General features: G+C 41.5%; 1 protein-coding gene across 9 annotated transcripts in view; it reads right to left on the bottom strand.

The window, feature by feature from the left end:
• ANO4 (anoctamin 4) overlaps window positions 1–26350 on the bottom strand; it is a 419392-nt gene that overhangs the window by 363894 nt on the left and 29148 nt on the right. The window lies entirely within an intron of this gene.

Genomic DNA, 26350 nt, shown 5'->3' with positions numbered 1-26350 from the left:
TCAAAGATTTCAGAGATTGAGAAATTTTACAGTTGGAAGAAACAATATAGTTCAACCTTCTCCTGATGGGGGAACACCTTTTGCAGTATTCCTGGTGGGTGTTCAATTAATCTCTGAGGGAATATGTCCTGGGATGGATTAGAGGGCAAGATTATCATTTTATAAAGCAAAATTGGCCCTCTATTTCACTCAATAAATATTCCCGTGGACACTGAAAACAAAGGCAACAAAAGCAGAAACAAGTAGGACTATACCAAACTAAAAAGCTTCTGCACAGCCAAGCAAACCAACAACAAAATGAAAAGGCCACCTACTGAATGTGAGAAAAGATTTGCAAATCATGTACTTGACAAGAGGTTAACAGCCAAAAATATATATACAACTTATACAACTCAATAGAAAAAAAAAAAATCCCAATTTAAAAATATGCAAAAGGAACCAAACAGACATTTATCCAAAAGAATACAAATGGCTAATAGATACTTGAAAAGTTATCAACATCACTAATCAGGGAAATGCAAATCAAAGCCCCAGTGAGATATCTCCTCATACCTGTTAGAATAGCTATCATCAAAAAGACAAAGGTAGGAAGTATTGGCTAGGATGTGAAGAAAGGGAAACCTTGTATACTATTAGCGGGATTGTAACCGTTTCCATAGTTGGTGCAGCCACTATGGAAAACCTTACAGAGATTCTCTAGAAAATTAAAAATAGAACTACCATATGATCTAGCGATCTGGGTATACATCCAAAGGAAATGAAAATAAGATACCAAAGAGACATGTGCACTCTCATGTTCCCTGCAGCATTTTTCACAGGAGTCAAGTGAAAAGGCTTCTGGACCCAATTACAATGTGCATGTGCAGAGGCTGCCCCACACCAATAAATCTGAAACCAGCACAACACTGTTAATCAACTATGCTCCAGTATAAAATATTTTTTAATTAAAAAAATTTTTTTTAATTCTCACATGCAAGCAGGGTGCCTGAAAATTCAACTCAATTCAATTTTGATTCTGTCTACCAGAAGAAAAGGACTTCCCAGGTGGCACTAATGGTAAAGAACCCACCTGCCAACGCTGGAGGTGCAGGTTCTGTCCTTGGATGGGGAATATCCCCCTGGAGGAGCGCATGGCAACCCACTCCAGTATTCTTGCTGGGAGATTCCATGGACAGAGGAGCCTGGTGGGCTACAGTCCACAGGGTTGCAAAGAATAGGACATGACTGAAGCAACTTAGCATGCACACACAGGGGGATAAAATCAGATTCCCAGGGCTAAAGGGCTCAGCCCCACAAGGCTGCCTTCCACTTCAGAGGCCAACTGCAAGCCCAAGTGGTCACCTGTGCTCTGACCAACTGCTACTGACTGGAGTTTCCAATGATCCCCTCTCCTTGACTTTAATTCACTAGAGCAGCTCACAGAGCTCAAACACTTTACTAGATCACTGGTTTATAAGGACAGGACTCTAGAACAGCTAGATGCACAGGGCAAGGTGTGAGGAAAGGGCACGGAGCCTTCATGTCCTCTCTAGTTGTGCCATTCTCCTAGAACTTCCACCTGTTCACCAACCTGGAAGCTCTCTGAACCCTGTCCTTGAGGGTTTTTGTGGAGACTTCACAACTGGTTCAGTTTAATGGCCACTGGTAATCCATTCAGCCTTCAGCTCCTCTCTCCCTCTTGGAGGTGGAAGGGGAGAGGGGAGACTGAAAGTTCTAACCCTCTAATCATGAGGTTGGCAACCAACCCCCATGCTTGTGTGCTTTCTGCAAGACACCTTGATCACTCTCATCACTCAGCAAACAACCAAAAGTTTTAGGAGCTTTGCGCCAGAAATGGGGATGAGGACCAAATATGTATTATTATAAATTACAATATCACATCAAGATATGGAAACAACCCAAATGTCCATGAATGGATAAAAATGTGATATATACACATATACACAATGGAGTGTTATGCATCTAAGAGAAAGAAGAAAATCCTGCCATTTGCAACAACACGGATGGACTCTGAGAGCATTACTTAAGTGAAATAAGCCAGACAAAGAAAGACAAATACCACATAGCATCACTTTTCTAACAGTAGAATGTTTGCTGGGGGATGTAGGGGAAGGTTGGTGAAAGGGTACAAATTTTCAAAAATAAATAGGTAAACTAGATAGTCTTGTGCAATGACCAGGTTCAATTAATATGGGAAAAAAACATATATATGTGTAATTTAACCACTTTCCAGTACACCACAAATTAACTATATTCCAATAAAAAATTAAAATAATGCTTAGCTCTGTAAGAATAAATACACAAGTCACTGTCAGTTCCTTAAGGAGCTTACAATCTAATGAACAAAATAAGACAGGACCCAAATTATAACAAAAAGTAGAAAAAAATCAGCAATTTCTTATGGCATAAAGACACCCCAATTCAAATATGGGGTAAGGACTTGAACAGGCACTTCAGACATATGAAGAGATGTTCAACTTCATTGGTAATAGAAACATATAGTAAAACCATAACAGGGTACAAGTCACATCCACTAGTCTGGCAAACCATAAAAGTTAGCTAACTTTAGATGCTGGCAAGGATGGAGAATAGGTAGGACACTCAGGACTGCGGTGGGAATGGAGTTTATATATGTCAAGTGTACTGCCAGGCACACAGTCGATACAACGTGAATTAGCTATCAGTCATCATCATGAGTATCATGGAAATTATTATGTACTGATCACGAAAGTGTAAACTGACACAACCAACATGGAAAATATTTGGCCTTTATTTAATACAGCTGAGCAGGTTCATACCCTAGGGCCCAGTGATTCCACTTCTCCAGGGTATAACCCTAGAGAAACTCTTGTATCTGAACACAGGCAAGATAATTCATAGCAAAGTTGTTTTTTGCAGCCCCAAACTGGAATTACAAAAGTGTCCATAAATGGTGGAATGCATTAATGTGTTGGGTTTATTAACACAATAAAATACTACACGTATGCGTGCTAAGTCGCTTCAGTCGTGTCCGACACTTTGCGACCCCATGGGCTGTATCCTGCCAGACTCTTCTGCCCATAGGATTGTCCAGGCAAAAATACTGGAGTGGGTTGCCATCCCCTTCTCTGGGGATCGAGCCCAGGTCTCTTACGTCTCCTGCATTGGCAGGCGAGTCAACACAAAAACAAATTACACTTGTCTATAACATAGATGAACCTCATCCAATTTATCCTGAAGTGAAAAAGTCTTAATAAACTCTATGATGCTGCTTACATCAAATTCAAAAATATAAAACTATATTGTTTAAGGATACAAATGTAGAGCAAAACTAGAAAATAAGACAAGAAAATGAAAAACCCCAAAGTTAGAAGAGTGGTTGCCTCTAATATGGGGCAACCATATTAGATCCTTTTTCAATATCCAGAGGATCAGGGAGAGGCTATAGGAGCATTCAGAGGCGATGATCATGTTTTGTTGTTTAAGCTGGATAGTGTATAAACAGGTACTTGAGGGTCATGTGATCCTTTATATCTTATGGACACTTTCTGAATATTTTATATCTATTCCATAATTAATAAAAATCTATTTTAAAAGAAAGAATTAAAGGAGAGGTTACATCTGACAGAAACTGGAAAGGCTGATCACCATGGTAAATAGGATTCTTCTTTTGTATCAACTAGCTGGTGGCAGCTTACTAAAGCACTGCAGTGGGATTCAACAGCTGCACCAGGCTCCAAGGGAAAAAGGAATCTATTATGCAATCAGTTAGCAGTGTCTGCTTGTTCACAGATCTCAGAAGGATTTGGAATCCCTGTGTCGAGGTCCTCCCAACTCAAAACTCATTCCTTTATGCCAGACGGTCTCCCTGCGACTCAAATGTCATCTGCGTTAGGTGTTGAAAGCAATGCAGAGATTCAAGGGTGACAGAGTGCCACATGCCAGAAAAGGGGGCAAGAGCAACATCAGCATTCAAAAAAAGAAAAAGAGCATTTTGGTTCTCAGCCAAAATCTGCTACTTCTAAACTCATTCCTTTTCAATCGTCAGTGGTATGGGGAGAATTAAAGGGTAAATTTTAAAATCATGTAGATTGGGCTCTAAAATATGTATTTTAAAGTTAGGCATATCCAATGATATAAGAATTCTCAGCAATCTAAACCAAGAGGTTCAGTTTAGATTCCAGATGCCCATTAAAAGTACTGATCTCTCTCCCCCCCACTGTGTCCTAAGAGCCGGGCTCTGAGCTCTGCCTGGCATGTGAAACAAATGCATGGCTGCCTACCCACACATCAAGGTATGGCCTCTCTCTCTAAACTATGACATCTGTGCATCTCTAGTGCATTTTGGGGCTTCCCTGACAGCTCAGTTGGTATAGAATCCACCTGCAATGCAGGAGATCCCGGTTCGATTCCTGGGTTGGGAAGATTCCCTGGAGAAGGGAAAGGCTACCCACTCCAGTATTCTGGCCTAGAAAATTCCACGGACTGTATAGTCCAGGGGGTCGCAAAGAGTTGGACAGGACTGAGCAACTTTCACTTTCACTAGTGTATTTTGAGATGTCTACACCATCACTCCAGCCGCAGAGAAGTGGTCAAACACGAGCCCACAGGTCCCGGCTGCATGTCCTCCTTCTTACCTTCTTCAGTGCAAGAGCTGATCTGACGCTCTTCCACTGCAACTGGCAGAAAGTTTCTTTACTCTGACTGTCTTGGTTTTTATAATCATTTCCAAATGAACATTTATGTTTAGTTAGTCTGTCCTGCCTAATTCCAAGAAGGTTATGGGCACTTACAGGTTATTAAGAGAGAAACAAAGTCAAAACTCCTGTCATGGAAGGAAGAAGAATCTGAAATTCTAAAGCCAGTAATTTTCAAAGTTTAGTGTGCCTAAGAATAACCAGTAGTCTACCTAAAATGCCTGTTTCTAAGACCAGGATCCAAGAAATCTCCATCACTAGATCTACGGTGAGGCTGAGTCCATCTGAACTGCATTCAAGGTGATTCAGATGCTAATCATCTAAGGAGAACTTTTTAAAAGCAATCTGCATGGTTTATTATATTTCACATAATTCTTAAAATGATCCATGTGGGTACTATTATTACTTGTTTTTTAATACAGTTTTTGAAGGCTACACTCTATTCAGTTATTACAGACATTGACTATATACCCTGTGTGGTATAATACATCCTTGTAGCGTATATTACATCCAATTGTTTATACCTCCCACTCCCCTCACCCCTATATTAACCCCCAGTGGTAACCACTAGCTTGTTTTTCTGTATCTGAGTCTGCTTCTTTTCTGTTATATTCACTAGTCTATTGTATTTCTTAGATTCTACATATAAGTGATATCACACAGTATTTAACTTTCTTTGACTTACTTCACTTGGCATAATGCCTTCCAAATCTATCTATGTCACTGCAAATGGCAAAATTTCATTCTTTTTTATGACTGAGTAGTATTCCATTACACACACACACACACACACACACACACACACACACACACACACACCCAATCACTTCTGGTCAATTAACCTACAACAATGGAGGTAAGAATACACAATGGAGACAGTCTCTTCAGTAAATGGTGCTGGGAAAACTGGACAGCTACATGTAAAAGAATGACATTAGAACATTTTCACACCACCACCTACAAAAGTAAACTCAAAATGAATTAAAGATGGACATGGAAGATTGGATACTGTAATACTCCTAGAGGAAAACATAGGCAAAGTACTGACATAAATTGCAGCAATATTTTTTTTTTGGATTTGTCTCCTGAAATAAAGGGAAAAAAGCAAAAATAAACAAATGGGACCTAATTAAACTTAAGGAGAGCCCTTTTAACACTGACACTGACTAAAATAATTATAAAGTTGAGCTCTAAGTTTCTTGGCACCTAAAGCAAAATGGGGTAACAGTGTATTACATAACCATCACCATATTCATTCAGAGTGGTAAACATTTTATAAATTCTAAAAGTTACATGTTTTTATTACTACCTATATAACAATCCCTAAGCTGAATTATTTAAAGTCTGTAGATGTTGTCTTCTGAAAGTTTAGACAATTTGGTTGAGAAAAAAAGCTTCATGGAAATACAAATAATGCTTAACTAAGTTCATTATACTCCTGGAATGTGTTAAACCAATAGACTACAACTAACAATTTTAAGTTATAACAATATGACACTTCTGTCTAAGCCTCCCCAAGAGATGGCTTTGGTGTTAAGTATTTGTGGATGAAGAATATCACCTGCCATATCATTAGACAAAGAATGCGACAGCCATCAAGCCACCAGCCACTGCAGCCACGCCCAACTGTGTACCTTGAGGGGGTCCAGGATGGGAAAAAGACAGGATACTGACTAGAGATAGATACAGTGCATATCAAAGGAATGATTTCAATGAGTCAGACTCTTGCATCTTCCCATACATAGAAAAGTGCTAAATTCATTAACTTGAGATGGCTGGTTTTCTTTAATTGACAGTAATCTTTTGATGCTCTGACTACCTGATTTTTGTTGCAAAACTCATACATCCTGGCTCACAAATTCCTGGCTCCTGGCTTACCAGCGGTCCCTCAGAGCCATCTGAGAGGCTGTCTTCTAGGCTTAAATCCTCAGAAATTTGGCTGAATAAAACATAATTCTCAACTTATGAAAATTCTCAAAATGCTTGTGCATTTTCTTTCCCCTGGCAACATATTTAAGTTCAAGCAACTTAATGGTGCTTATCACTACAGGGTAGTGTTGATTAAAAAGAAGGCACAACTTGAGAGTTGCAAGTTTTATTTGGGGCAATATGAGGACTGCAGCCTGGCAGACAGCACCTCAGCTCTGAGAAACTGCTCCAAAGACGTACAGGGAAAGGACAGTATATTGAATTGGCAATCAGGCACATACTCTTTTAGAAAGTTTCTGCTGGTCTCGTGAAGCTTCTGCTAGTCACAAGAAACAGTTGTCACCATGAAGGATTTTAGTGTTTTTCTAGAGATGAGGAGATATAAGAATTGGGCTCATAAAATCAGCTCCTGAGAATATCTGACTATCTGAAGATCTATCCCGCCAGTTTTCCCACAGCACAGAGTGCTTCATTTCTGCTCTCCATCCTGAGGTCCTTCAGGGGGTGCTAGAGGTTACCAGCTGCAGCAGCACATGATTTAATCCTTTCAGAGGTAGATGGGACACACCTATGGCAAGTGCCAATTTGCGGTTGACAGAAGGACGCTAAGAGGTCATATTAGACATAGGAGTCAAAGTATCATTCTAGGATGTGTCTGTACTTGTGTCCAAACAACAAAAATTTCGGGAGTAACCTATCAGATGACCTTCCAGTCTATAATAAGGATTCTTTATATTTGTATTGATACACCCCTTTACAGTTCATATCAAGGTTTCCCCTATTCATTTAAGCACCTCCACAACTCTCTATGCAAATTTCTAACAACCTCACATCACCAATTGGGAAACTAGGTTCCAAGATGCTAAGGGAGTTGCCCATGGCCAACAGCTGGTAAGGGATGAGGTAACAATAGAACCCCTGGGTATCCTTTTCCACCCAGTGGGCTGACCACACTATACACTCTCATTGTTAGATTAAAACACCAAAGTAACAGTTACATTGTTATTATCTTCATGAATATCCTATTAATTTCTCTGTATTATTTATAAAGAGATCAGATCAACTGTAGGAGCCAGCTAGATCACTTGCGTCTTTCCTTTGTATTAAAATCACAAATGCTTACCTCTCAAGATATCCTTGCACTATTGATGAGAAAAGTGAGATTGATAAGGCTGCCTAATTTTGTAATTAAGTGAATGCCATCCAAGAAAATTGATTTCAAAAGTCTTTCTGTGAGAAAACAGGGATGTTTCATAACAGATTTAAAAATGACTGTGTGGATAGATTTTTTGTCTTTGAATTTTAGTTGTTTCCTGATTTCAACAGAGAAGCTATTTGTCACTTCGTAAATAGCTACCTAAACAGATGGCTTTTCACATGTAAGATGCTATCACAGGCATAGAGATTCATGACATGACAATTTTAATAGCTGCTAATTACATAGATTTAAGGGAATCAAAGTCTCTTAGAAATTTTATAAAAACAGAATTATTCTACCAAATTTAATGTTACTCCCCATCTCCCTGAAATGTCCAAGTATGATGTGAACTCACTATGAAAGAGAAAGTTGCTCAGTTGTGTCCAACTCTTTGTGACCCCATGGACTGTCATTTGCCAGGCTTCTCTGTCCATGGGATTCTCCAGGCAAGAATATCGGAGTGGGCTGCCATGCCCTTCTCCAGCAGATCTTTCTGACTCAGGGATCAAACTATGGGGAAATCTGAAAATCTGGGGAAATTGTAGCGCTTTAAGTTACAGAAAAACACTAGTAAAAACACTAAAACATCCAAGTATGGCATTTACAACTCAAAGCTGTAACAAACCATACCAAACAAAGCAGTTCAATTCAACCAACACATTGAGGACCTATGATGTGCATGGTTCAGAACTTCCTCTCTGTACCCAGGTGAAGCTGGGTCCAATCCCTGCTCATCCACTTACTATGGCAGGGGTCCCCAACCTCCAAGTCAAGGGCTAGTACCTTTTACCAGATCATCAGCAGCATTAGATTAGAAATAAAGTGCACAATAAATACAATGTGCTTGAATCATCTTAAAATCATCCCCTCACCCCTAGTCTGTTGAAGAGTTGTCTTCCATAAAATTGGTCTCTAGTGCCAAAAAGATTGGGCACGGCTATACTATGGTATACATCTTAAGTTATTTCATCTCACTAACACTGTGTTTGTCTTAAAGATGAGAAATATAATAGATTTCTACTCTTCAAAAGGCTGTTTCTGGAGATTAAATGGAACAACAGATTCATTGGACATTTACCATGTTCTAGACTTTCATGCTGGGGACTCAGCAGTAAACAGAGTAGGAACTCTCTGCCCTCATGGAAACTGCATCAGCCATGGCACAGAGTGGGTGTTCAGGACTTCAATACAAGAATTATTTTTTGACCTAAACCTCAACCAGAGAGAGATAAGGGGCAAGTTCTAGAAGTTCCTGGGGACTCCCCAGAGAGCTGAATTTTCCCAGCCACATTCTCACCTGGTACAGAAGATGAACACATTCTCCCAATCTTCATGTCTCTAGGTTTCCATGTAGAGGACTTTCTAAAATAACTGACATTTCTGATATATTGTTCCTTTCCAAAGGAGCCATGATTTTGAGTGGGGAAAAGGTAATCTGGCTGAAGGTCGACAGCACTCGAGATTCTGGTCTGTTTTTCTCTCAACACCTGGGCCAGCATGAGGCGATGGTAGCCTGGATTCTGTCTGAGTTGGGCTGTCCCAAGGCCTGGGTAGAAAGTGCAAAGGGGAGCAATATCCAACTTCGGCCACATTCTCCCAACCACTCTGGTCAGAAAAAAGAGTGACTCGACAATAAAAAGAGTTAAGAACACTCTGCCCTCAAGGAAACTGCATCAACCATGCAGTTTCATCTCTACATGCCAAGTACCTGTACCTATCTATCGATCAATCCTGAAATCTGGTGGGTTATATATGGGGCCCTGAACATTCCAGCACCTAGAATCAACTGGACAGCCTCCAGCACCTTATAAAATGACTTCTGGGAAGCAAGAAATGGGAACTGCTCATGATTAAGGGAACTGTATAAGGTTTCTACTGCTTTTGTTATACCCTTTTCCCCTAATGATTAATGATGATGCCTCTATGTGCTTAGTGAAGGCAGAACAAGGAGAAAGAGGGGAGAACCTTTCTTCTTCCACTGTGAGCCCTGGAAAGGAAGCCCAGAATGCTGAGAAAGAGGGTCCACATTAGAAACAGGGAGGAGAAACTGTCAGCAGCCGAAAATTTAGAACCTGGAGGAGAAGACTTGGATTGTGCAGAAAAGAATTAACGTTGCAGGCCTGAGACCATTGCTTTAGAAATGCGTGTTGGCCCTTGGCTGGCATCTGAGAACCTGGACTTCAGGATGGTTCTCTCCATTCTCCAAAAGAATGGCTCATGGTGCCTGAGTTTGTAAAAGCAATGTGGGTTATGATGAACACCTGCTTTCCTTCTGGGAGTCTGGGATTTTGATACATGCGAGGCAGAGGGTACTCATGTGACCAAAATCCCCCTAGGCACCAAGTCTTTAATGAGCTTCCCTGGTAGACGGCACCAAGTCTTTAATGAGCTTCCCTGGTAGACAACACTCGATGCATGTTGTCACAGTTTGGTGTCGGAGGAATTAACTACATCCTGTGCAACTCCACTGGGAAAAAATCCTTGGAAACTTGAGCTTGGTTTCCTCTGGATTTTGTCTCATAGCTCAATTGGTAAAGAATCCACCTGCAATCCAGGAGACCCCGGTTCAATTCCTGGGTCTGGAAGACCCCCTGGAGAAGGGATAGACCACCCACTCCAGTGTTCTTGGGCTTCCCTTATGGCTCAGCTCGTAAAGAATCCACCTGCAATGTGGGAGACCTGGCTTCAACCCCTGGGTTGGGAAGATCCCCTGGAGAAGGGAAAGGCTACCCACTCCAGTATTCTGGCCTGGAGAATTCCATGCACTGTATAGTCCATGGAGTCACAAAGAGTTGGACACGACTCAGCGACTGTCACTTTCACTTTGTCCCACCTAACTTTTCCGTTTGCTGGTATTGTTTTGTACCCTTTTATCAAAATATATCTTAGCTGTGATTATGACTATGTGCTGACTCCTTCAAATTCTCCCAGGGAATCAGTGAACCTGGAGGTGGTCCTGGGGACCCTGATGCTAAGGACCTGCAGGAATCAGCCCAAAGACAGGATGTGGGCCTGGGACCACAAGTCACGCAAACCCTCTGGACAGATGCCTTTCTTCCCACACCACTGAAGGCCCCTGTGCTGGAGAAATTGAAGTTTTGGGTAGAGTGAGGAGAAAATACAGATAGGAGATGGAAAGGAAAAGAAGAGGAGGACACAGCATATCACAAAGGTGGGCTTGACTTTAAGTGGCCAAAAGGCCTTGATAAAGGCCCTAGGGATCCTTCTTGCAAGGAACCTTTAGAGTAAGTTTAAGTAGACACATTCCTGCTTCTCTTCCTATGCTTCTCTCCTTTCTCCCTCCCTTTTTGTAAAAGCTTTAGGTGTGGAGTACAGGTGCCTCTTGTTCAGGGAAGGAAAGAAACAGCATGTTTGAGGGGTCACCTGACCAAGTCAGCTCAGCCACACTGACCACACAACCATAGCAATTATGCTTTGCCCAGCCCCTTCTGACAGCCCTGAAGATGTAGGAGGGAGATGGAAAAAGCAGGGAGAAATGACTGAGCCAAGAATCCATTAACTCATTTGCCCCTAATTCCAGTCTCAGCCATAGTAAGAAAGCTCCAGTTTGGTCTGTTCTTGATTTAATAAGGATACATGCATTTCCCAAGTCTGTAGTAGTGCTTAACACATGGAAGGAAAGCGATGCTCCCACCACACAAAGATGACCATATACTGAGAGAGTGGGGGCTAACATGACCCAGTAGGAAGATATGATATTTGATGTCCAAAGACTTGAGTTTGAGTCCATGCTCCAACGTATCTGTGCAAAACACGCTCTTCTACAGCCTCAAATGAATTTACTAATACTTATCCATAGTGGGTTGAACAGTACTCTCTAAAATATATACCCACCTGGGACCTCAGAATTTGAACTTATTTGGAATAAGGGTCTTTACCAATGTAATTAAGGTAAGGATCTTGAGATGAAATCATCCTGGAGTAAAACGGGCCCTGAATCCAGTGACAGTGTCCTTACAAGAGACAGAAAGGAGCAACACACCACACACAAACTGGAAGAGCAAGGGATGTTCCCCAGAGCTTTCAGAGGCACGAAAGGCCTGCTGTCATCTTAATTTCAAACTTCTGGCCTCCAGAATTGAGGGAGAATAAAGGTCTGTTGTTTCATGCCACTTAAGTTTGTGGCTACTTGTTGCAGCAGTCCTGGGAAACCAATTCACTGCTTTACAGGGTCAGCATGAACATCAAGTAAGATAATGAGGGTTAAAACATTGTGAACTGTTTAGAGGCATGTAAGTGGCAGCTATCATTATTAAATCAAAATTTGGGAGAGTAACACATCTCAAAACCAAGTTCCAGACCTGGCCCTAAGGACACACAGCCAGGAGCTCTTGCCAAAGAGGACAGAATGCTGTCACCTGACTCCCTGCCTTGCCTGCTCCAGACCTCACTCCACTTGTACTCTGTGCCTTTGAGGAGGATTCACGTGTCAGCTGGTGCAGAAAGAAGGCGTCCATCTGCTCTCCAACACCAGTCACGTGGCAAGCATCACACACTGAGGCCACCATCTGTACTAACAACTCATATCCAAGTACAGTTCAATGTCAGCCCTATTCTCTTCCTGAATTAGCCAGGACCAAGGGCAGGTGACTCTGGGGCCAGAGTCTCTCCATGAAGAGCATTCTGGGTTAGAGCACTTCCAGGCAGATTAAGTCCAGGCTAAAGGAGGAAGAGCTCACTGCAAGGCCCTCCACGGCCAACCTGTGATCCAAAGGGTCTTACTCAGGACATTTTCAGGCATGATGGAATGTTCCCAATACTTTCTGGTCTTTCTCTTTTAAGGGGAGCTTTGAGTGTTGATATGATTTTCCTTTATATTAAAGGTTGCGCTAGTGGTAAAGAATCCACCTGCCAATGCAGGAGACACAAGAGACGCGGATTAGATTCCTGGGTTGGGAAGATCCCCTGCAGTAGGAAATGGCAACCCACTCCAGTATTCTTTCCTGGATAATCCCATAGACATAGGAGCCTCTAGGGCTATGATCCACAGGGGTCGCAAAGAGTCAAACAACACTGAAGCAACTGAACATGCACTTATAGTCAAAGCTGTAGTCCTTGAGAGAGTGAAGAATAGATATAGATTATCAAAGTAGTTGGGTAAGAAGTAGAATAAGGCAAAAAGAATATTATCATTGATAATATCAAGAAAAGAGTTTGGAGATGCTCGATGGAAGTATCCAGACAAAAGTGGCAAGGTTTGAATCAAGACAGGGAGAGTGAACAGAGACAGATTCAACATGGCTTACAGCAGGGACAGGAGGAGCAGAAAAGTTTAGGATTACTCTAGGGTTTTGGCTTGAGCAACTGGATACATTCACCAAGACAGAAAATACAGAAGGAAAAGGTGAATTTGGGATAAAAGAGGGGAGGGGATTTTGGCTAAGCCAAGTTGGGGTACCTGTGAGACATCTATATGAATATTTCTAAAAAAGTCAGAAAAGGTCAGGTGGGAGGTTTGAGCCTACAATACAGAATACAGATCAACAAACCAGGCTACAAACCAGGAAGGGCAGATAGAGTAAAAGGGCAGACTCTGTGGTTACACTGATATTTAAGGGATATTGAGAAGGTCTAGTGAAGGAGAAGAACAGACATGGAATAGAACCCAAGGCTTGAAGGGCTCCATGGAGATCTTCCAAGAGCTGAGCAATCCCCACTGAAAGGGAGAGGGATTAGGATGGGAAAATATTTACCAGGTTTGGAAATTAGGAGGTCACTGATGATTGATATATTCCATGCAAGGGTGGGTGGAGATGCCAAATGAAGAGTAAAGGGAAGAAAGGGGTTAAAGAGAAGAGAATGAATTGTCTTTGGAGTTTGGAGGAGAAGGGGTAGTAGCTAGAGGGCACTCTAGAGTTAGGAGTTGGCTTTTGCTTGTTTCGTTGGTATTTTTGGTTTGTTCACTTTTGTTACAGAGAATTGGGGTTTGTCTTAGTTTATAGGATTTAGGACTTGAGTGAATGTAGACACTAGTTGGAAAGAAGCTGATAAAGTCCCTGAAGAGGCCAATGGGACAGTATCCACTATTATAAAGGGCAGACAGAGATCCAATGAGGGGTATAAAGGAAGAAAGTGATGAGATGAGTGTATTCTAGTGAATTATAACCACGTGTGAAATTATTTTCTCTACTGGAAGCTCCAAAGAGGCAAGGACCCTACTTTTCATTTTTACATCCATACCATTTTGCACAATGGCAAGCACAGGCAGTGTTCAGTACATTTTGGATGAATTAAGGATGTGCATAACTGGATTTATGATCATGAAAACAGTAGTAATTATGTGCAGCCCTATTCTAAGGACTTTAAGTTGATTCACTCTGAATTCTTACAAAAACATATGATGTAGGCAATCTTATCCCTGCTCTATTTTAAAAGATGCATAGCAAATAAGTGATTAGAGTATATTGAAAACTGAAGATTTTTCTGGCTATTCTTGTGTTTCAGCCAAACAATAAAAGTACTTCTTAGTACAACTGAATCTATATAGCAATTTTTTCCTCAAGATATGAGGCAGGTTTTTTTTTTTAAGCTCAACTATTGAAGGTAGGGGAAGGGAGAAGAGTCATCAACTAATTTCTTGTTCTCCTGTCTCTTATTAAGTCTTAGGCTTTCTGGTCAATGTTCATTCCATCATGAAATCACATTATAAAATAATAACATGTATTGTACACAAATTAAAGTGACACCTCTAGTTTCATCCTGAATCTTCACTATACTTTTTATACAGGAAGGCTGCAAAATGTTAGTTTAGGACACAAAATATTGAAATCTTGGCCCTAAAATTAAATGAGGAAAATAACACAAAAGCATTTTCTGTAGCAGCCTATACTATATTAAAATTCAAGAATAATAATACAAACCATAAACTTCTTGAACAGAGACGGGTTCCCTGACATTGGTCTTACTTATGACTTTTTTGGATCTGACATCAGAAGCAAAAAATAAAATAAAATAAAAGACTACAATGAACTATAACGTTACTGCACAACAAAGGAAACCATCAGTTACATCAAAAGGCAAGCTCCTGAATGGGAGAAAATATTTGCAAGTGATATATCCAGGAAGGGATTGATATTCAAAACATTAAAAGAACTCATACAACTCAAAAGAAAAAAATATGATTAAAAAGGTAGGCAGAGGAACTGAATAGACATTTCCCAAGGACAACATACAAATGGTCAACAGGTTCACGAGAAGGTGGTCAACATGACTAGTCAGGGAATTGCAAATCAAAACCACAGTGAGATAGCCATTCTAACATGTGTGGTGCTGCTGCTGCTGCTAAGTCACTTCAGTCGTGTCCGACTCTGTGCGACCCCATAGACAGCAGCCCACCAGGCTCCGCCGTCCCTGGGATTCTCCAGGCAAGAACACTGGAGTGGGTTGCCATTTCCTTCTCCAGTGCATGAAAGGGAAAAGTGAAAGGGAAGCCGCTCAGTCGTGTCCGACTCTTCGCGACCCCATGGACTGTAGCCTACCAGGCTCCTCCATCCATGGGACTTTCCAGGCAAGAGTACTGGAGTGGGGTGCCATTGCCTTCTCCGCTAACATGTGTGAGGCATCACCAAAAAAGACAAGCAATATTGGCGAGGATGTGGAAAAAAGAGAACACTTATATACTACTGATTAGAATGTAAGTTGGTGCAGCCACTATGGAAAACAGTATGGAGATTCCTCAAAAGTTTAAAAATTAAATTACCAAACAATCCAGCTATTCTACTTCTGGGTATTTACCCAAGGAAAATAGAAAGACTACTTCCAAACGATATCTGTACTCCCATGTTCACTGCAGCTTTATTCACAATAGCCAAGGTACGGAAACAATGTAAGAGTCCATCAATAGATGAATGGATGAAGATGTGGTATGCATGTAAAATAGAATATTATTCAGTCATTAGAAAGAAGGATCCTATCATTTGCAACATGGATGGACCTTGAGGGAATTATTAAGTGAGATAAAATATACTATATGAGCTCACTTACCTGCAGAATTTTTTTAATGAATTAAAATGAATTTATAGGAACAGAACAGATTGGTGGTTGCCAGAGGCAGAGGGTGGGGCAAATGGATAAAGATGGTCAAAAGATACCAACTTCCAGTTATAAAAAATAAATCCTGGAGAGGTACAGCAAGGTGACTACAGTTAACACTACAGCAGTCCCCCTTTCTCATGGTTTCAGTCACCAGTAGTAAACCTCGGTCCAAAAATCCTTGTACAACAGACCTCACACATATCAGCAAAAAAAAACTATCTCTGTCACCTTACTATGGTTTCAGAGGATCTGAAGTACTACTATATTATATAGATCAATGCCATTCAAATTATAAGTTGCAGTCACTGGTAGGTAATGGCATCAATTTAATGGACTACCCACTTTGGGGGGGAAAAGAATGCATATCAGAGTACATAACACATGAGGATAAGTGTTATGTCCTGAAACATTTTTCCAGATGTGAGAGAGAAGGAAGAAGAGAAAGTAGTAGAGGTAGTAGATCACAATATGAAAATGTTACTCCAGGTAACGGTAAAACACACACACACTGCAAAAACAAGCTGAAAGCCGCACGCTAAGACAAGGCAGTGGAATAGCATGTTACAACTCACTAAATACAGCATCCAAGCCCAACCCAGGAAATCGGAGGAGCCAGGTAAGGAAAGAGAGAAGGAATCAGTGGGCCAGAGTAGTTAATTAGAAACAGCCACTTTCCTAAAATCCTCACATTTTAGGATTAACAAACTTTTCGTCTATTTGATCTCATTTGAGTCTCAGACCAGTATCATTTTACAGATGAAGCAATCAAAGCTCAAAGAAGTTAAGTCCTTCGGGTGAGGGTACCATGCTACGTGACTGAGCTGGGAAGGGAAGTCAGGTCTTCAGTCTCCTGGCTGCCCACATTCTCACTATAACTTCACCAGCTCCAATACATCCTTGAGATCGCTCAATCTACTGTCACTCTGAGTCTACCTGTTTTCAAAACTAAATAAACTCCACTTGATATACTCTCTGATTGTGTTTTGGGTTTGTTTGCTCCAGCGAATCGGTGCTGAGCCAGCTGTTGGAGCCTGGATCCCACAGCGCTGCCCATGCGAGCGCGCGGCGGTGGGGCTCCAGCTCCGCCCCCGCGTTACCTGCGCGCGCCTGCGCCTTTCGGGTTCCCGGGCCTCCGCGGGGTCCTCGGGCTCCGGGCGCCTCGGCGGTAGCTCTTCCGGGCAGCCGCAGGCACCGACTCCGTGGAGCCCGAAGCTCGTCCCACCCTGTCCGCCGCGGAGCCCAGCCTACGTACCCTAGTCAGTGACTACGCATCTCCCGCCAGCATTGCCCACGCGGAATCCCTAATTGTGCTTTTTTCCCCCTTCACTGAGCGAATCAGATTTTATTTGTGATTATTTAATATCTGTTTAATCCACTAACTTGCTCCACCGTCATTCCAAAAAGAAAAGAGCCCTGTGTCCTAATGCAGTGCTTGGCCCACTCAGTACTAGCCACTCAGGGAACAGCTGTTCAATAAATGGACACTACCTCGGATGAGAAAAGCGAAGGGAACTCGCCCATTCTCCAGTCACAACCATAAACCAGCTGTATTCTTATTTTGCTGAAAAGAAACCGCTGTAGAAAACTTCCAAATTCCTACCCTCCTAACCAGGCACACAGTCGTCAGAAGGGTGCCCCTTTGTTGGAGGGAAATATTACAAGGTGAGCCTGAATCTGGGTGCTCAGAAAATCTGCCCCATGCATCACTACCTCCCCCACCACAGAATTCAAAGCATAGATCCTCTATGCCTTCCCGACTTTGAAAATAATTTACAAGTCAGTTGCTGTCCAAAAACCCACTGGATGAACTGTGATGAACCACATCTCAAAAACCCTAACCTACTTCAACTCCGGACTCAGTTGAACAAACAAGTGGCACAGTCTTCGCCTCCCATCCCAGCCGACTCACCATACGCCTGACTCGAGAAATCCACTGTGCAGCCAACTTGCCTTTCCCCCTTTATAACTTCTTAATCCCTTCATTTCAATCAGCTGATGTAGCAGAGGCTGTAGTGAGCCCGGACACTCCCCCCAGCTGCTGTAAGTATTGGTGCTGATGGCCTTCAGCTGAGTTTCTGTGTCTTTGGGGCCTTACCCTCCAAGAGAATTTCTCAAGGTCACACTCCTTTCCTGTAGCAGGTTGCCTCCAGGCAGTGATGAGAGGTACAAAAGCCCCATTGTGGGATGATTTTTGAAGGCCGTCCCCACTCCAGATCACCCTATATGATGCGTTGAAGCCTGTGTATATCATCACAGTCCAAATCCCCTCTCTACCCAACTCTGCTTCCATCCTCACCGCCCACATCCACAAATACACTCATACACGTTGATCCCAAGGGTCCTCCCCAATAAACTTCTTACATGCCCATCTCTGGCTCAGAACTTCTTTCCCAGGGAACCCAAACCAAGCTAACTAATTTCCCCCCTCAAGCAGTACTGTGGTTGTTGGGTTTTTTGTATCTAAATGATGTATACAAAAAAGTTGGAACACATACCACACTGGTCAATCATTTTCCCAAAACATGGTATAAACAGACCTCCCACTTAGAACTGTTGGTAAAGCGAATGTCTTTATGGAGTGCTGGTCTGGGAACTCAGAGGCATGTTTTGATAAAAAACAAGATTTCCAAGGATCTTTAAAAAGATCCCTTTCCTTCACAGCACGTGCCTGTTCATCACTATACTATACTATACATTTTTGGGTGTAATTTTGTTATCTCCATCTCATACTAAATTCCAAGCTCCATGACAGTCATACAGGAGCTTGTCAGGATGTCACCCTCAACCCTCTTGAGGTATCTTGAGAATCTTCAGTTTAACATCTCCAAGTGATCTGCATTCACATTAAAGTTTGAGAGAACTGGCCTAAACAATAAAGTTTCAGAAATATATTTCAACTTATCTGGAAGCACATACAATATCCACTCACTCACATACCACATCTATTAATCACCAAGATGTGCAGAAGCTACCTCCAAACTATCCCTCAGGCATGCCACTTTTGGATTATATTGCTTAATCCCGGTTCAAGCCTTCTTATCTCTAGAGGACCACACATCAGGTAGCAAGAATCTAGGTGACTGGATGAATGGATGAGTTTATTGGAGCATTTTAATGCCTTTTGATTCTAAAATATATCATCCTTTGCAAATCAGATTTAATACAGTTTTAAATCAGGTTTTTCAGTTTCATATATCAGAAATCCTCCAGAAACTTCATAGCTGCATCATTTAATTGACTTTGTCCTCATGTGCCATTAATCATTCCCTGATTCATCGACACTTTCAATCTTCTAAAACTAAATAACCACTACACCTGGAGAAGGGATTAACGGGATTGTGCTAGAATCAGAAGTTAAATGGCAGCACATGGTCTTGAATTCTGAAAAGAACGATACAGCCACATTTAAGAGAACAAGAGGAAATTAGGAAACTTGAAGAAAGCTTGGTGATTTATTTCTCTCAGCCAGTTCTCTTGTCAAATAAACATTCCCTACCATCCTCTTAGTTCCAAAATGCAGGCAGTCTGCAACTAACCTCAGTTTTTCTCAGAGAAGTGGCATATACATGGATTAAGATTCTAGGTCTGCTCACAAATATCAGTTAACTCATGGAATGCCAAAAAAAGTTGAACACCAAAGTAACAGCCCCAGAGAACCCAACGACCCCATACAACAACATCTCTATATATAACGCATTCAGTGCTCAAGCTTGACCGTAAGGACACACAACCCCTAATTGCTCTGGGATCAGTCTCCATGCACTGCCCACTGTTTGGAATACCAGTTCCTCACCTGAACAACCCCTACTCAAATGCCTGCCCTTCTACTGTGGCATCTTCTACCAGCCAATATTCTAGAAAACTACAGATCACCTTCCAGAAAGCCAGGACAAGTGGTTTCACTTACTACAACTTCCCAACATTAGCAGGTTAAGCAGGATACCTACTACATTCCATATAAACTTTACTAGGAAACATTCCATCACATACAATTAAAGTTGAATTATCCATCCCTTCAGGGACATTTTGACAAAAGGAAAATGTTTTAAAGACAGAGAAATAAGGGAGTAGGTACCCATTCCATTTTTTTTTGTTTTGTTTTGTTTTAATTAATTTATTTTAATTGGAGGCTAATTACTTTACAATATTGTAGTGGTTTTTGCCATACATTGCCATACATTGAATCAGCCATGGGTGTACATGTGTTCCCCATCCTGAATCCCCCCTCCCACCTCCCTCCCCATCCCATCCCTCAGGGTCATCCCAGTGCACCAGCCCTGAGCACCCTGTCTCATGCATTGAACCTGGACTGGTGATCTATTTCACATATGGTAATATACATGTTTCAATGCTATTCTCTTAAATCATCCCACCCTCGCCTTCTCCCACAGACTCCATAAGTCTGTTCTTTACATCTGTGTCTCTTTTGCTGTCTCGCATATATGATCCATCCCATTTTAAATATCATATAAAATGTTCAATTAAAATGAGAGAGGAAAGAAGAAACAGCAAACAAATGCAATGAATAGAAAGCAGTTACAAACGTGGTAGATATTTACCCAGCTCTATCAATAATCACTTTAAATGTGAATGGTTTAACTATATCAGTTAAAAGACAGATCAAAAGAATAGATAAAAGCACAAGCTCCAACTGTGTGTTGTCTATAAGAAGCCCACTGTAGATATTATGATTTAGAAACTATGTCTAATTTATATTACCCTGGTTTTTGGAGATGGTGGCTGTTCCTTCCATTACTCTGTACCATGAGTTCAGCTGAGCTAACAGTGAAGCAGAAATTTTGGCTTTAAGACTGGCTGGCCCCATAGTATGCAAACAGGGGCAGGTCCGTGAGCACATCTGGGCATCTCTAAAAGGTAGCACAACAGTCTCCCAGTTGTATCAGATTATTTTCATCTCCCGATAACATCAGTGGCTCAAGTTGCAGGGTCACTTTTTGTGGCACCCTAGCTCTGAAATTTAATTCTCCCCTATTTCTTTTGGCATCAACTCTGAATATATCTCATCACAGTTTGTTGAAGTAAACTGAATTTGTGCTATTAAATGGGTACCTCTCCTCAGGTACTCTATACCTCAAGCAAATACATAGCATAGTTTTCAGTGTTTGCACATATAGAAGCACTGCTGCTGCTGCTAAGTCACTTCAGTCGTGTCCCACTCTGTGAGACCCGATAGACGGCAGCCCACCAGGCTCCCCCGTCCCTGGGATTCTCCAGGCAAGAACACTGGAGTGGGTTGCCATTTCCTTCCCCAATGCATGAAAGTGAAAAGTGAAAGTGAAGTCACTCAGTCGTGTCCGACTCTTAGCGACCCCATGGACTGCAGCCCACCAGGCTCCTCCGTCCATGGGATTTTCGAGGCAAGAGTACTGGAGTGGGGTGCCATTGCCTTCTCCGTATAGATGCACTAGTACACCCTATATGAGATTGCTAGGAAAGGTTAAGTGAACATCTTCCATCCCAATGACAAGACAGACTCTTGGGAAATGAGTATTGATCAGGAGCAGAGAATAGTCACTTCACATCTTCCTTCCCTTTCACAAATGAGGATCATCTTTAAAATCCATGAGAAATGTTTGGATATAGCATCACTTTCTAAAACCAGCTCTACCAAGGGATCGCATATGAAGGCTGTGAGACACAGGAGACTGGGGTGGAAGGTATAATACCAAAGGGATGAGTTCTTGCTCATCCTGTGTATGTAGATGCAGGGGAATTACCACTGGTCTTGAACACAAATGGAGGAGCTCTGACTTAGACACGATTTCAGATGACTGTATCCTGGGGGCTGATGGTCAAATATCAAATGTGTTAACCTGTATTCTCAAGGGGAAAACCTCCCTCTTTGGAAAGAGATTCCCTCCATGTTTTTGATTAGGGCACAGGTGGCAAAAGGCTCATGTTAAATATAGGGTGAAGTGAAAGTCACTCAGTCGTGGCTGACTCTGCGAGCCCATGGACTATACAGTCCATGGAATTCTCCAGGCAGAATACTGGAGTGGGTAGCCTTTCCCTTCTCCAGTGATCTTCCCAACCCAGGGATCAAACCCAGGTCTCCCACATTTCAGGCTGATTCTTTACCAGCTGAGCCACAGGGGAAGCCCTAAATATAGTGTAAAACTCATTATAAGTCATGAATCCCACCCTCAATGATTAGATTATATTATTCCCATTGAGCAGAAGTCCAGAGAACTGCACTGGACTTAATTAGTATAAATCAGTGGTTCTCAACTAGAGGCTTCCCTCATAGTTCAGTTGGTAAAGAATCTGCCTGCAGTGCAGGAGACCTGGGTTCTATCCCTGGGTTGGGAAGATCCCCTGGAGAAGGGAAAGGCTACCCACTCATATTTTGGCCTGGAGAATTCCATGGACTGTATAGTCCATGTGATCGCAAAGAGTTGGACACGACCGAGAAATTTTCACTTTCACTTTCTTGACTAGGGGCAATTTTAGAATCAAGAAGACATTTGGCATTGTCTGGAGACATTTCTGGTTGTCACAATTGGCATCCATCAGGTAGAAACCAGAGATGCTGCTAAATGACTAAAATGCACAAGACAGCCCCCATAACAAAGAATTACTCAACCCAAAATGTCAGTAGTGCCAAGGTTGAGAAATTGGTATAAGTGAACAAGAAAAGACCTATATGCAGCATGAGATACAATTTAGGAAGAGTCAAAGGACACAAAGAAACATAGATACAGGAAAATCAAAAGTGTGAAGGACATACTTTATCAAAGACAGTCCTGGAAATGCCACAAAGGTGGGGGCCCACTGCAAGGTCAAGGTACACCATATAAGAAGAGAAATGCAAAGGAAGGAAGCAATGTTAAGAACTAATGATGAACATGGGACCATGTCACATACATTGCAGATAGTCAGCAGCATTCCTGGCCTCTACCCATTCAGTTCAGTACAGTAGCTCAGTCATGTCCGACTCTTTGCAACCCCATGGACTGCAGCCTACCAGGCTTCCCTGTCTATCACTAACTCCCAAAGCTTGCTCAAACTCATGTCTATTGAGTCAGTGATGCCATCCAACCATCTCATCCTCTGTCTTCCCCTTCTCCTCCCACCTTCAATCTTTCCCAGCATCAGGGTCTTTTCCAATGAGTCAGTTCTTCACATCAGGTGGCCAAAGTATTGGAGTTTCAGCTTCAGCATCAGTAGATGTTCATAATACCTTCTGCCCCATTGTGTCAACCAAAAATACCTCCAGACATTGCCAAATGTACCCATGAAATAAAATTATCCCTGGTTGAAAACCATTCTTCTAGAGGGATATTTCTAAATTAAACGTGTATTTCTTCCTCTCTTTATTTCTTTCATCTTAGCTTTTCTTCTAGGCTCAAATTCCTTCTTTTCTAAAATAGGCTCTTCAGGGGACTTCCCTGGTGGTCCAAGGGCTAAGATTCTGCACTCCCAATGCAGGGGGCCCCAGTTCAATTCCTGTTAAGGGAACTAGATTCCACATGCTGCAACTAAAAGTTAAAATCCCACAAATAAAGACCTGGCACAGTCAAATAAATAAATATTTTTTAAAATAAAAATATAAAAAAAAATAATTAAATACGCTTTATAGTCATTCTTCCAGTAGCTGTGCATTGGGTACACTTTCCCAGTCTTTTTCCAAAAATGTTCGAATGCTGACCTCCCTCTTCAATGATCACTTAGCTGGATTCAGAATTCTGAACTGACCATTACCTCTGTCAGCACTTTGAAGATATTGATTCACTGTCTTCTGGCCTCTATCATTATCATTGGAAAGGCTTCCTCCTTAATTGTTTCTCATTCGTGGTAAATCTGCTTTTCCCCTCAGATTGCTAAGATTTTTCTCTTTGTCTTTTGCTGACTCACCACAATATGTTTATATGTGGATTTATTTTTTACTTACTCTGCTCGGCATTACTTTGTTTCTTGAATCAAAATATTTCTGTTTCTCAACAATTCTGGGAAACTCTCAGTGATTATCTTTTTAAAAATATTCTCTCTCTCCATTCTTTCTCTCAACAGAGATTTTCAAGTGGGAGAGGAGTGGAGAGAGGGAGAAAGAGCGGAAAACAGAGGAAGAGATGAATCTGCAAAAGCTAACCCCAAGGACACAGAAGAATTAGGAAGTGGGGAGGCTCCTCTAGCAGAGATCGTGAGAGCTGGAGTGAGAGAATGCAGTGGGGATGGAGAGAATGCTCTGAATCAGAGACATCTTTAGAGCAGACAATGAACATGTTAGTCAGCTGGATGTGGAGGCTGATGGCAGCAGAGGGTTAAAGCGTGAGCACACCCAGCTTTTGCCCTGGGGTCTGGATGGACTGTGGCACCATTAAACAGAGTAGGAAATTCAGTCTGGAAACTACAGGACACTCTCCTAGAGTTAAAGTGACTTATCTTACCTCAGAGTTTTCTTCAAACTAGCAACAGAAGCAAATATATATATGTGTATGTGTATGTATGTATATATAAATTAACTTTATTATTAAAAACAGGAAGGAGAGACTTCCTTGGTGGTTCAGTGGTTAAGACTCTGTACTTCCAATGCAGAGGGTATGGAGTCAATCCCTGGTTGGGGAACTAAGATCCCACATGCTGTTAGATGCAGCAAAAAAAAAAAAAAAAAAAAAAAACAAGAAGGAAAAATGAAACTGGAAGCTTTCACACCAAAAAATACTATTAAAATCAATAAACTGCTGTAAGAAATCAATAAATGCAAATAATTAACCTATAGATAATCGAGACTTGCAGAAGTTACACCAGAATCTACAATTTTCTATTATAAAATACTACCTGCTTGTTTAATATATCATTAAGTGTCAGGCTTACTTTGTAAAAACACAAATTATTATTACTAAAAACCAGTTGCTTGTAAAAATTCAACATTTTATTGCTAACAGAAAGTTCCTAGGATTGAAGAGAAATACAGGCTTTTCATTTGTTTCTGAAAACCTACAAGTTAAAAATAGAAACCTCCTCCAAAAATCGGAGTGTGAAGCTCTATGGAAAAAGAAAATGAAAAGTCAACTCAAAGGGAAACGTGATAAAATGTTAATCTGGCAGCTGCCATTTCACATTCCTCTTTGCCACAAAATGCCATAACCTCACAGTTGCCCAGGCCAAAGGCAGCACTTTTCTTAACTTTGGATTTTACTGAACTTTTTAAAGCAGGCAGAGTCAGTTTTCAATCATTATAACATCAAAGCACAGGAGATTTCAAAATACTTCAGATCATGATTTCTCTACTCTCCAATTGACGTTCAATCAGGACAACCAGAAAGATGCTCAGTTTTGCAGAGCTAATTGTATGCAAATATCCCCCAGCACTCTGCAATCATCCAGCCACTTAACCAAAGACACTTGTGTGTCATACTTGTGACACCCCAAGGTGTATGTGGGAAACTCAGGGATAAAAATCCCAGGAGAAAGCAGCCTACAGAAAGCAGACAATGAAGCTCGCTCTGTGCCATGCCCACAGCATCCCCTGGATAGACCCCAGGCATCTTCATTTCTAAGTAGTTGAGGACTCTGAACATTTAGTGAAGTCTGCAATCCACTGTTTAGAGACTGCTCTCGATCATCTGGAAATTCTGCAACATCAGTGTCTCATCTCTAGGTGGCAGCATCTGTGAATTTGTTGAGTGTCATTGTGAAATGTTGAGTGTCAACCTTCAAAAATTTATCTCCAGAACAGAATTACGCATTGAATTTCTCCACCTAAACCATTATCTCTAAGTGTTGCATCTGTAGGGGGAAAAAATAGTGGCAGGATAGATTTTGCATATTTTAAACCTCCAACTCAAGACTCTAGAAATGTTTAATTAACTGGCCATTCCTGCCTAAGTAAAGCTTTCCATAACTCAAAGTATAATGGAAGCAATAAATTTCAAAGCAGGATGGTGTGAATATTCTTCTTGCCCTGACTGTTTAAGTCATGAGCCCCAAAGATCACATAGATCAGCGGTCAACATTTTTTGCAAAGAACCACACAGCAAATATTTTAGGCTTTGCAGGCCATACCATCTCTGTCACAATTACTCAACTCTGCCATTGTCACCTGAAACCAACCACAGACAAATACATAAGTGGTTGTGTCCCAATAAAACTTTATATATGAACACCAAAATATGAATTTCACGTGTCTCAAAGATTATTATTCTTTTAATTTTTTCCAACAGTATGGTCTGAATGTTTGTGTCCCTCCAAAATGTATACATTTGAAATCCTAATGCCTAATATGATGGTATTAGGAGGTGGGGCCCTTGGGAGGTGCTTAGGTTACGAAGGTAGAGCCATCATTACTGGGATTAGCATTCTTACAAAAAAGACCCCACAGAGATTCCTCGCCCTTTCTGTTAGGTAAGGACACTACAAAAGGTTTGACCCAAAAAAAGGTCCTCACCCAACTATGCTGGCATCCTGATCTCAAACCTCCAGCCCCCAGACTGTGAAAAATAAATTTGCTTTTTTATGAACTACTTGATCT

This window comes from Giraffa tippelskirchi, chromosome 4, assembly GCF_054371585.1.
Source record: "Giraffa tippelskirchi isolate mGirTip1 chromosome 4, T2T-mGirTip1v1.2.pri, whole genome shotgun sequence".
In the NCBI taxonomy this organism is placed as follows: domain Eukaryota; kingdom Metazoa; phylum Chordata; class Mammalia; order Artiodactyla; family Giraffidae; genus Giraffa; species Giraffa tippelskirchi.
Note: the sequence above shows the minus strand (reverse complement) of the source record. Positions and strands in the feature narration are given on the sequence as shown.